The 12633-nt window shown below is 33.9% G+C and overlaps 1 protein-coding gene across 1 annotated transcript in view; it reads left to right on the top strand.

Moving 5' to 3' along the window:
* The first annotated feature begins 2663 nt into the window (after positions 1 to 2663).
* Positions 2664 to 12633, top strand: part of Antp (homeobox protein H90) — a 105756-nt gene continuing 95786 nt past the window's right edge. The window contains exon 1 of the mRNA XM_018449335.1: positions 2664 to 3142. The gene's annotated coding sequence lies outside the window, so the exon portion shown is untranslated. The remainder of the gene's footprint in view (positions 3143 to 12633) is intronic.

Below are 12633 nucleotides of genomic sequence, written 5' to 3'. Positions count from 1 at the left end.
TTTAGTTATTGTTTCCGCCACAGATTATAGGGATGGGGGTCTTTATTGCCCTATAGCGATAATATAGGTATACCGACTCACAGACGTAGTATTGCATGCTTACACATACACTCACGTATAGGCTTGTGCCGGGCTCGCACCTGTTGGCGCCTGCGATTATGGCCGCAATAACATTCCGTCAAACGGCAAATGCGCGTACTCGGATTTCCTAACTCCATCTTAACTTTCAGAAACGTTTCTAGAGCCACGTGGCTCGGCGATTTATTAGATTAATCATGTTTATCTACAGCTACATTTATCTTTATCATTGTTCTTATCACTAGCTTGCAAAAAAATATATAAAGAATTACTATTACGTGTATTTTTTATTGTTTGTCAAGTTAATTATTTAAAAAAGTTTATGAAAATTGTTTAATATGATCTTGAATTGAACTTTTTAATAGTATACTATTTATGAAATCCGTTAATATAAAGTTGCTTGCGAAATATAATGTATATACTCTACATTCTTTATATTATTTACGAAGATAGTATAATCTCTAGAATATATCTTAGCTATCACGTTTATATTTTTCTTTTCTTTTTTTACAAATATATTGTTTTATTTGTTTGGAGTATTTGTAGGGTTTGTAGATTTAATGTTGTCTAGCAAAAACAAAACACACGAAGCGAAGGAGTCCGGGTTCCAATTCATCGATTTTATGTCTCGGCATTATTTATTGTTCAATATATCGGACTTGTCGCGCGCGATACCATTCGTTGCGTCATACGCCATAATAACGGTATCTTCTCCAAAACTGTTCATTGCTGTGGCCGGACGAAAAAAGTAGGAGCTTCCACACGCTTTAAATTCTTCAGGAAGAGAGACAAATAAATATCGGATGATGTATGCGCTGGCGGTGACTGCAGCGCACGCATGGTCCACCGGGCGCTTCCAACTCTAAATTCGGTGCCGAGTTTAGGTGGGCTCGATTTAAATTTCGCCAGAAGCGGAATTGGCCGCATGGCGAAACGCAATTTCACAGCGCAGAGTTTATTCTCGCACGAATTCAAATTAATGGGACGTCGTGCGAATTGACTTTTCTAAATTATTCAAGCTGCGTCGAATGAGGTTTCAGTAGACATCACGTTTACTGATTCATGGCATTTCTTGCCACAGCTTTCTTCAACATATACATATGCAAAATATAGTTTCGAAACCGATTGTATTTTTTCTTCTTTTTTTTGTGTATCTGTTACATCTTTCAACTTATAACACGATTGAAATCCAATCGCTATAAGTTCTAAAAGAAAGCTCATAAATAATCAAGAGAGCGAAGACAAAATGCATTAAGATATTGCCCAAGTATGCGCGTCGATACTTTGTCACGTCTGAAAATCTATAGCAACAGTCAACGTTCCGTATGTAGCGTGTCTACCACGTGGTTACAGAGAGAATCGAGTATGTATATGTGCAGAGAGGAGTGGCCACAAATCACCATTACTCGATGTGTATCGCGACGCTATATAATTATACCTATAACGCCAAGCACCAGGTAATGGCTCAATCCTGCATGTACATTCGATGATAACCAGTCCTGAAGACGAAGCGCTAGGTGGGGACTTCGATGCCCGCGAGATTTAAACTAGCCATCCGCTATTGGCTAAACGATAGTCACGTGTTTCGTTACGTCATCGTGGCCATCCTTGTGAGTGTACAAGTCACCAGCGAAGGGAGAAGTGGAGAGGGAGAGAGCGCGCGCGAGAGAGAGAGAGAGAGAGAGAGAGAGAGAGAGAGAGAGAGTGCGCGAGAGAGCGATCAAAAGGAGAGAAAGGAAAGAGGGGAAGGACGTGCGCGCGCGCGACAGAGACATCGAACTTATCCTTGAAGAGCGCGAGCGCGATATTGAAGAGGGATGAAAATATTGTTCGCGAGAAATAAGGATAGCTATAACATATATCGTGAAAGGAAAGCAATGTTTAAAATGTAAGAGAAGAGAATGAGAAAGAGAAAGAGAAAAAGTGAGGGAGAAAGAGAAGAGAAGCGCGATAGAGATGGAACGAAGCAGGAACGAGGTAGCAAACGTACACCCTTCGCCGTACTCCCTCCCGCCATTAACAACGCCCTTGCATATAAATCCGCCTCTTATACGTGTAGAGTCAATCGCGCGCGCGTGTGTGTGTGATTTCTCATCTCCGTTCATTTCGTGTATCTTGCGATGTCACTGTCTCGTTCTAAACTCAATTCTCTCTCTTGCGCTAATACGCTCTCGCTTCCACGGTCCGAATACCCCGCCTTTGCGCTGGCCGCAGGACAGCCCTGGTGTGGGTAGGAACGTGAAGTGAGCCAGAGGCTCGTAGAACGGAGCAAGACAGAACGATGGAGCACACGGAAGAGACGACACGAATACGAGAGACAGGAGGGAGAAAGAGAGACAGAGAGAGAGAGAGAGAAAGAGAGATTGACAGTACGAGAGGGAGAGGAGAGAGAGAGAGAGAGAGAGAGAGAGAGATGAGAGAGAGAGAGAGAGAGAGAGCTCTAGCCGGCAGTAGTGGGACGAAAGCACGAGGAGAGGCAGAAAGAGAGAGAGAGAAAACGGAGGCAGCGCCGCGTGGCGGCATGAGGTGGGGACTATCGGGCCGTAAACCATCCGCGGTGAACATTTAACTCACGTATTGCCATCCAACAAGTTTGCTTTGGCCGGTGAAAGAGCGTTCCCGAGATCTCGGAGAGTCGGCGAGTCTCGAAGGCGAAGCCTCCGCGAAACCTCCGCGCGAGGAGGTGGATGAGATCCACCGCGACAAACGCGGTTTTTCATCCTGTGCGAGAACGTCACCGTCTTTCGGTTCTCGGCCGGGAGTACAATCGGGCGATCCCTATCGGACGAGGATTTGGTTTCGTAACCAGCGATACGACAACCACGGGATCATATTCTGGCGGTGATTTCGAGACTCCGCCCGTCAACGGAACGAACGTACGAGCGAGGAGACGTGAAAGAAGGCTGACGCAGGAAACCTCACAAATCTCAGCAAGTGGATGGAGCAACAAATTTAAGAGGAAACGAGCTCGAATAGGCGCTATCATGAGCTGTAAGGAACGTGCGCGGACTACCCTTCCGCAAAGACGACTTCGCTATCGTTGATCTCGTGTGAGCCGCTACGGGTAAGTTATCATATTATTTAATCATATCAACACACGAAAATAAGCGTTGTCTCGTTTTGTTTACGCGACTCGTTAATACGTACGCGGATACATAAACATGTTAGAAGGCAAAGCTGTCAAAGTTATAGAGACCGCCCTCCCGCCAAAATCTTACGCAGTGCACATGCTCCGTTAGTCAGTTAGAGCTGCTATATAACAGGCCGACTCTTTCTTGGATACTCCTAGTAGATTATTTTTCGTTGATTTTAAGTCGAATTATATTTGCATGATGTATGTACATCAGAAACTTACTGTTTATTTACATGTACTATTTCATTACACGAATGTGCTTATTCTTGTGACACGTGACATATTATCAATCATTCTGATAAACATGTATCTCATGTGAGAAAATACGTTTAAATCTATTCATTTACGATTACTGTGATAAACGTAGTTTACTTTTTTTCTGATAGTGGACAGTTCGTAAACGTCACATACATGTATGCAAAGAATTTGTCATTCGAATAAGTTAACCTTCTTAGATATATAGATACGTACATAGATAGATAAAGACATACTATTATTCTTAACAAAATGTACACATACCTATATCTTAAATGGTATACTTGTAATACATATCAATGAGAATATGAATTGTATGTCACTTCATGTTAGTACATGACTGCGAGATAAGTATAGGAATATAATCAAAAGCAATTCATTCAAAGAAAACAATGTTTTAACAGATTTATTTGTGTGTAGACAAATTTTCACTTCATATAATAGATCACTTTCGTATAATTTTCACTAAATATCCATGATGTAAAAAGACCAGCGTATAATGATGGTTGAATATAATTTGGGGCAAATTTCTTATCAATGGCAAATTTCTAACACCGGCTTTATATTGGCTTACAAAATTTGGGGCCAATTTGTGATTGATGACGAACGTCGTCACTACTTTGAACGACTGCGCATCCTTAAAATTGGTTCACTTGATTGATCTTCTTACATCATAAATATGTCTAAAGAATTTTATTTAAATCGACGTATAAACATTACGAAATCATTATACACAAATTAAAAATTTTTTTTCTCTTCACCGAAAGAAGTTTAGGTTGCCTAAATTTGATAGAACGCAAAGATATAGTTTCTGAAAAATTATTTTGATTTCCCAATTTATTGACTGTACTTGTTAGTAGACGTTTTCAATTTTCCAAAGGAACTGGGAGCTATCTGTCCAAAAATAAAGTGAGTTCAGTATCGAGGAACCTGAGGGTAAAATAGGTATAGTGTACAGCGCACCGACGCCTGACGGAGACCATAAATAAGGATCCGACGGTCGGCGCGGCTGCAGGCGGTGATAAGCGTTCCTTTACCCCCACCAGTGCAATCCTTTAGACTTTCTCGTGCGTCATCTTCCTCTTACCAAGCCTATCTATGCAACACCCCAGAAAGTTACAGAAAGTTATCAAACTGAAGTTCAGTTGGATATATTAAACCTTTATGTTGAATCACCCAATGAACATTGAGAAATTTATGAACGTCAACAGATGTATAATGGACTTTGTCAATATTAAAAATAATGTAATAATATCATGAATCAATTTTTCTTATGTTTTTGCTGTTGAATGGTATTTATCCACTTACATCGTGTTTTTAATTTTTAAAATTTTTGCTGATTCAAATGACTTCAATTTAAAATGCGTATGGAATGTATACTTGCAACACAGTCTATTCAAAATAAAGTTTAAATAGATGAAATACTAGGTATAAGGCTTTTAATGTCACGTAAAATTGGTATAAATAAAATTTTTTTTTATTTTTCAATTGTAGATAAATGAGGGATTGTATCTTAATTCTTTTTGTCGGTTTTATTTTTAATTCTAAAATTATGTTTGTCGCATGAATCGATAAAAAATATTTTGTATCTAAAATATTGTTTGATTTAGTCAATTTCTAAACTGTATTTAGAAAAATAATATTTATAATATTTATGATGTTAATGTTTAAGTAATGCGTTGGTTGTATTTTCTAATATTTAATAATAATAATATTTAAAATAGCGTAAACATAGAATATTTGGAATTCACTAAATGGCGATTCTTCTTGAACGGAAATATGTAGAGTTGCATATCGCTTGTCCTTGTATCGGATGAAGGGATTTACGAATACTTGAGGTGCTTGAGCGTTTCCCGACCGTATAACGAATAAGTATAGCCGGGCTGCTTCATCCCCTACGGGCAGCACGAAGCGACCATTTCTCATATCAGTTTAGCCGACACTTTCGAGAACTTGCTCAGGGAGCCTCGGGCGTCGCGATGTCATCCGATGCCTCTTGCCCTCTTGCGTTCTTGCCCGCCCCTGGGTCTTCCATCCCTCTTCTAACTGCGCGACACCTTAGCGAACCTCCTTCTTTGACCGAAGAAACCCCCTTTTGTCGTGTCTCTACTCGTTGGTCCGCGATTTGCGCCCTTTCTCGGTTTCGCAACCCCCAAAGTGCCGGTCGAGTGCCCGCGGCCTGAAGATAAGTGTCGCCCAAAACTTAACAAACCTTAGATGATAAAAGGGTCTGTCAGGTCTTGAATCATCCTCGAAAAAAAGAACGGTGCATGGCCAAGTATCTTATCTGTAATTCGTAGTTGAGCAGAAGTCGCTTTAAATCGATGTTTCCCCTGTTTTTTATTAAAAAATATAGTCTGTCTAGAGATGATAGAAAGCCGAAGTAATAAATATGTATTATAAAACAATTTATGTATGTCAAGATTGAAAATGGGTTTTCTTGTCATCATTTGCAATATATTTAAAATTGTTATATGAGTTAATTTAATGTGGTAAAATAATAAACATCCCTATATTACTAATTCGATGCGAAGAAGAATATAGTTCTTCTGTTACAAATTGTATTATATTATATTCAGAATTTCATATATTAACTTTTATAAAATTATATATTCATTAAACCAATTGAGATAACTTATTAACAATTTTAATAATCTGAAAGATTTATTTTTATATAACTAAATATATATACATATATATAAATATTAGAATACAATAAAGTACAAAATTCTTATTTTGAATTTGTTTATACTAACATCGCTGAAGATGGCTCGAATGGAGTCGAAACGTTCGATTGTATTACAATCACCATGTAAGATCTTCAAATATAATACATAACTTTATTATTACGCACAAATTACCGCATTATTAAGTGTTCTCAATTGCCCGATATTTTATTTTCTTTATTGTTAAATATTAGAAAACTGATTTCTCTCAAGATTTCTTCAAACTTTGCACTTCGTTTTAATTAAGTTATATTATTTGCTAAGTTACATTATTTATATACTATCAATAGATATTTTATGTTATATGTAATATTGCAAATCACGGTATTTGTATTCGTATTTATTTAATTTTATCAGTATTTGTACAGTTTATGTGATACTATATTCAAAACTATACAAATAAAATAATATATAAATAAAATGATATATAACTTAATAAAAGCTAAATCAATTTTTTAGTTGCCGCGCGCGAAAATAAATTAACAAAAGATCAATTAGAATTTATTAATATATTGAATTTAACAGAAACTTTCATGTAGAATTTCATATTACCTACACCATGGTTACCGTCGGATAGCGGCACGCACATAACTCGTATGAAGATTGTGAAAAATGAAGTATATATATTTTGTATTACCTTTGAATACATTCACGAACTTACATATGCTCTGATTACAACATCTAGTTTTGCCTGTACAAAGAAATATAAATTTTTATAACATTAAATATTGTAATAAAAAATCAATTACATCCTTAAGTGATTTAAATTGATAAATCAAGTATTGGTATATAATTTGTAGAAACATTTATCTTTTCACATTATAAATTTACACTATCTTTTAAGGTGGAATCAAATTTACCATATTGTTGAATAACTTTAACCATAAAAAAATATTGAGATCTTTGTTTTTCTCCAAGTATAACGGCATCTTGACCAATTAAAGAAGCGTGACGAGCATACAAAAGTATATATTTCAAGCGAGGGTGCGAAAATGTTTTTGGAGCAAGGTCGAAGGAGCTAATGCGTCACCTGTACGATTTCTTTTCTACCTGATGTGTTAACAAAAATGACCTTATCCACGACTGTCCCGTAAATTAAACTAGTCATAAAAAATGTCACGCAATTTAAATGAATCTAACGGTAACGCGTCTCGTTCTTTTCGTATTTGAAGGTCGCTGACTCCAAGTTGATGTGAATTTCTAACTTCCCTTATTGTTAATAAAATTATAAAAAGTATTTATTTAAAAATTTCAAAAGTTTATTTTGCAACTTAAATATTTGATGATATTTAACAAACTATTTTCTTTTCGTATATCTAACATCAAGGAAGTAAAATAATAGTTTCAAATTTATTAAAAAAATATATCTGAATACTTTGGAAAAAATTTATAACTTCTTGTTTGAATAAAATTTTAAGCTATAAAGATTTTATTTAGAATAAAAGAGATTTGGATGTGTTTGAATATACATTTTTTATTACAGGATTTAATTAGTACGAGAGAAAAATTGTTTTTTCGAATTTTGCTGCGATTTAACTTTACAACTTATTGTTGCAATGATAAAGAAAATATGCTCGCATTAAATTTGTCAATAATTTTGGTACGCGAAGAAATAAAAATCGCATCAAGCAAGTAGATATACATTATTTTATTTTAATATTTGTGCTTTTAAAAATCTTGTTACGTCATTTTGCAGACACTTGAAATATGCGTACCGTAATTGAACACTAGTTACAGAAAATATATACAATATTAGAAGATTATTTCTGCTCCAATTAGAAAATTGCGCGTTATCTCCCCTTCATTTCTAGAACGTGCGAGCCTCGTACATATCTGTTTCATGAAATTACATTTCGCTGTTCACTTAAATTCAACTTTGCTGAGTGACGAATAATAATTGACTAATGTCGCTCATTCTCATTCTTGCTTTACTCTCATCCTTGGCTATTAAGATTAATTGGAACTATTCCTGGAAGATAAACAAGTTCGCGCTTCAGTAAGATGATGGTTGTAAGATCACGGCCAATCTCCAGTAATGATCTTGTAATTGGTAAATACTATATGATGAACCACGCGTAACTTGTAAGACTAGTTCAAAGTAGATAACTGTATGAAATAAAAAGCTTGATTATAATAAACAAAATCTTTTCCTTTTTGATGTAATTTAGAATATTTTTTTCAATTAATGTTTGAGCGAATCAATGTTTTCTCTTTCTCTTTTTTGTTTCCCCTTCTCTGTCTCTTTTTCTCTCTTTTTCTCTTGATTTGATATTACTGAAGATATCAAATTTCTTGGTTAAATTCTTATCTTAAGTATTGAATTATAATTAGTATTTTAAAATTTAATTAAAAATAGATGCTTTATCTATTAATAATAAGTACACATTCAGATGAATGACATATGTGTCAGAAATCTAAACTATATAAACGACGAGAATTTATTGCAGTTAACATGTATAAATTCCACTTCAATCAAGTAGCACAATATAAAGAACTCCTCACTTGCGGTGCAAAACAATGGTTATGTTGAATGATGATTGTGTCATTATTCGTTGCTGGTGGTCACTGATTTATAAGTTCAACTTCAGACGGACGAATATTTTTGTTTTAATGCTTCTTTTGGACGAAAGTACGTGCGCAGACTGCTGAATGGGTGTGAGGTGGACATAGGTGGTTGATGATGTCACTCCTTTAGCAGGCAAAAGAGAGAAAGAGAGAGACAGATTCGTACGACGTACCGGACATCGACTACACGGTGCCTAGTTTAAGTTGGGTTGTCGTGATGGCACACAGAGATTACACGATACACCGTGGAATATACTTAAGGTATTGCCAACAACTCCTAGATACATCAGGCTTGTCGGATTGCTCCTTAACGCACGAATTGCCTCGCCGTTTAGTCTGATATAAATAGTCGATTAGCAATTAGTTAAGCAATATTTGGATAACAATCTGTAAAAATACATTAATATAACAACACATATAATATATAACATTATTAAGTTCGATATATTTGAGATAGTTGTAGATTTGTACTATGCATAAGAGAATAAACTCAAAATATTCAGCTTTTCTAATTAGCAAATTGTGGAGATAAAAGAACTATTTGTTTAAACTTAATAATGATGGAACACCATCATGATGGTACTACACTAGGTACACCAACATATGTTAGACTCATTATAAACTTACATGCTTATGTACGATATCTACGTATTTTAAAAGTCGAATTAAGTAACGCCACGCTGGAGCTAATTATAATTATTTCATTGATAGCACTTGACTCAGACAAGAAAAAGAAGTGCATAACGAGCTTTTACCGTACTTCTGATGCATGAAATACTGCCGCAGATATATGTGCGCGCGCGTGGAAACTTATTTTACATATTCCTTTGCTATGTATCATTACACACATGCGTATACGTTTGCGGGTGTGCATGAACGGAGCACACAGTGTCTGATTAACATGAAAAGCCTGAAACACCTGTGCCTTATAATTATTCACTCCTTCGGTTTGCGACGCTTGAAATCACTTGATAAATATCTTTCTTTTTATATAAACGTATGATATCAGTGATGTAAGTATAAATAAATAAATATACTATATATTTTTTTTACTACAAATGAAATAATTTTTCTGTACAGTGTTATTAGTGATCTTATTTCTGTACGTCTATTTCTACGATTATAAATTTATCTTTTTAATAAAAATTGTAGAGCTATCAGATTTTACAAATTTGTAAGGATTAAATTTTTAAGAACAAATTACAGAAATTCATAAAATATAATTCTATATAAATATTGGTTTATTGCATTTACATGCACTTCCCAAGTCTTCTACTGGTAATCATTCATAACTCGGTGATATTGTATCTAGAATGGCTTGGAAACAGTCTGCTAATTATTAGATCGTATAGTGATATATCAATGTGATGAGAATCATGAATTATGGATTGTGCGAATGCAATACATACGAAATACTGGGATGCATAATTTTTAGATCGAACTGTATGTTGTAACAGAGTTTCTTGTTTTAAACCAGTGAATCATATTGCATTGTAAATATCTTTCCTATAGTTGCGGTTTAATATATTCTTCATTTTTTATAAATATCAATTTCTTCTTTATAATTTAAAGAAGCAAATACAATATTTGTAAATACAATATTTAGGCTGTAGTACTTACAAAAAGTATAAAATTCTACTTTAAATTAATTTAAAAAAAAAGATTTACTATCTGTGTACAATTTCAAAAATTAGATTTCTGAAAAGCTTTTTATTTTTATTTTACTTCTAATTTATTAAAAAATTGTTTTGATATATGTATTAAGAAAACATTGATGAAAAATAACGAATCGATAAATCAAGAATATTTGTATTCTTCACAAATATGTTATTATTTTTATAGAATGTAATTTCGAATAAGTAAGTCTTTATTGTGTAGTATAAAAGAACGTTTGTGAACCGTTCTACAAACAGGTACCGCTGGTACAATAATTACTCCGCTACTCGATTGCGTATTACCTGCGGTGACCATGATAAAAGGAGAAACTGGTTTGAAGACCACGTATGCGATAGAGCCGTTAACGATAAATCGAAATGTGTGGATTCAGAGGTAAGAGACACAGTTCGCTGCCTATATGTATCTCACGTGCACATATGTACGCATATGTGTATATACCGATGTCGTTCTTCTCATGGTAACTATCTTGCTTTGTTCGTATCATTCGCATTTACATATCCCTATTTCACTCTTTCAAACCGGCTTAATTAAGCGTTTAAGAAATGAAACTTGCTTTATTACCTTTATCTTCTTTGTCATTCTTTTTTAAAATGCATATTGTTTGTTATAGCGCAATTGTGCTGTTAACTTTTAATTTGTACTTTGAAAAAATGAGATTTAACAAAAATTGTATATCTGCGATAATAATTTAATTCTGTCTTTTTGTGATAATCTTGAGAGAGATCATGTAAATCAATTCTTGAATTAAACAAAAAATATTTTAATAAAACAAGTAACTAACTAACTAAGCATTATCACATACTAACTAAGTATCATTCGCATAGAAATATACGTATTATATGAGGTGACTAGGAATGAGTCCAGAACATAAAGTACTATTCGACCGTAATCACAATCACATAAAGTACGATGCATCTGATAATTCACATAAAATTATGCATGAATGCACTGATCAATAATTATATTAATGTAATAATAATAATTAAAAGCTATTTTATCTCATCGCATTTCTGTCCTGTACATACATTTACGTCCATACACATTTACGGAGTTTTTTTATATGCAATTTTCAAGTAATGTTTTAATTACAAAATTAATTTAAAAAAAAAATAAAAAAGAGATGTCAAATATAAATGCATTCTTTGAACAGAAAGTTGTTGTACGAAATTAAAAAAACGATACAAGTAGTATTATCTGTCATGAAAAAAAAATAAAATCTATGTAGTATCTTTGTATTATTTATATAAAAAATTTGATATCAATAATTTAATGATTAAACGAACTTACCTGTTAGTGAAGTTCTATTAGCGCCAATAATCACATAAAAATTGCTTATCTTTACTCAATCCAAGTGATGTACATTCTCGAATTTCTATTCAAGAATAATTCTGTTTCAACCCAAATAACCGTTTTTTTTTTTTTCAATTTTTATAAAACATAATTAAAAAATATTTAATATAAAAAGTTTGGCGCTGCTAGAGCAAATACTCTGTTATCTATATTATCTATATTATCTATAATATAATATATATAAATACTATATTATATATAAACATATTTATATTAAGATTTTATTCCAAAATTCACTACTAGAACTAAAAATCTAAAGTTTACATTACGTATACACTATACATTTTTAGTAGGGGAGACCGGGGACAAAAGTAACACGGGACAATAGTAACATCGTTAATATTTCTTAAACTATAATAGATATGTGTATGCGTCTGCATGGTAAAATTCTGTAGACAGATCGGCATTGAATCGTTCGTTACATGCTGATTCTCGCGGAACGTGCACAAGTGTAGGAGCAAAAATTACTTTTTTCATGCATCAAGTAAGTTTTATTGCGTGCACAAAATCTAAAATTTTTTTTCTTTATAATGAAGGTATAGTGTATTATCATAACGTTTTAATGATTATCTGCGTTGATGGTTTGTACATTTGAATTGATTTTTATTTAGGTTTTTATTTTAAAAATTTACTATATAAATCATAAAATATCATTAGGAGACAATAGTAACATCAATGCCTAGGATCAGTTGTAACATTACAATTATTCCCAAACTTAGAGGAGACCGGGGTCAGTAAACTATAGGGGTAAGTAGAATCGAGGCTACGTAAACAAATCGCGCGAGACACGCGTAAACCCGTTTGAGCACGCAGCAGCGACTGCCGCTCAGTCTGCTGTAACATCTCGTT

The sequence above is a fragment of the Mycetomoellerius zeteki genome, unplaced genomic scaffold (genome assembly GCF_001594055.1).
Source record: "Mycetomoellerius zeteki isolate Tzet28-1 unplaced genomic scaffold, Tzet1.0 scaffold243, whole genome shotgun sequence".
Classification (NCBI taxonomy): Eukaryota; Metazoa; Arthropoda; class Insecta; order Hymenoptera; family Formicidae; genus Mycetomoellerius; species Mycetomoellerius zeteki.
This window is presented reverse-complemented; position numbering and strand designations above follow the sequence as displayed.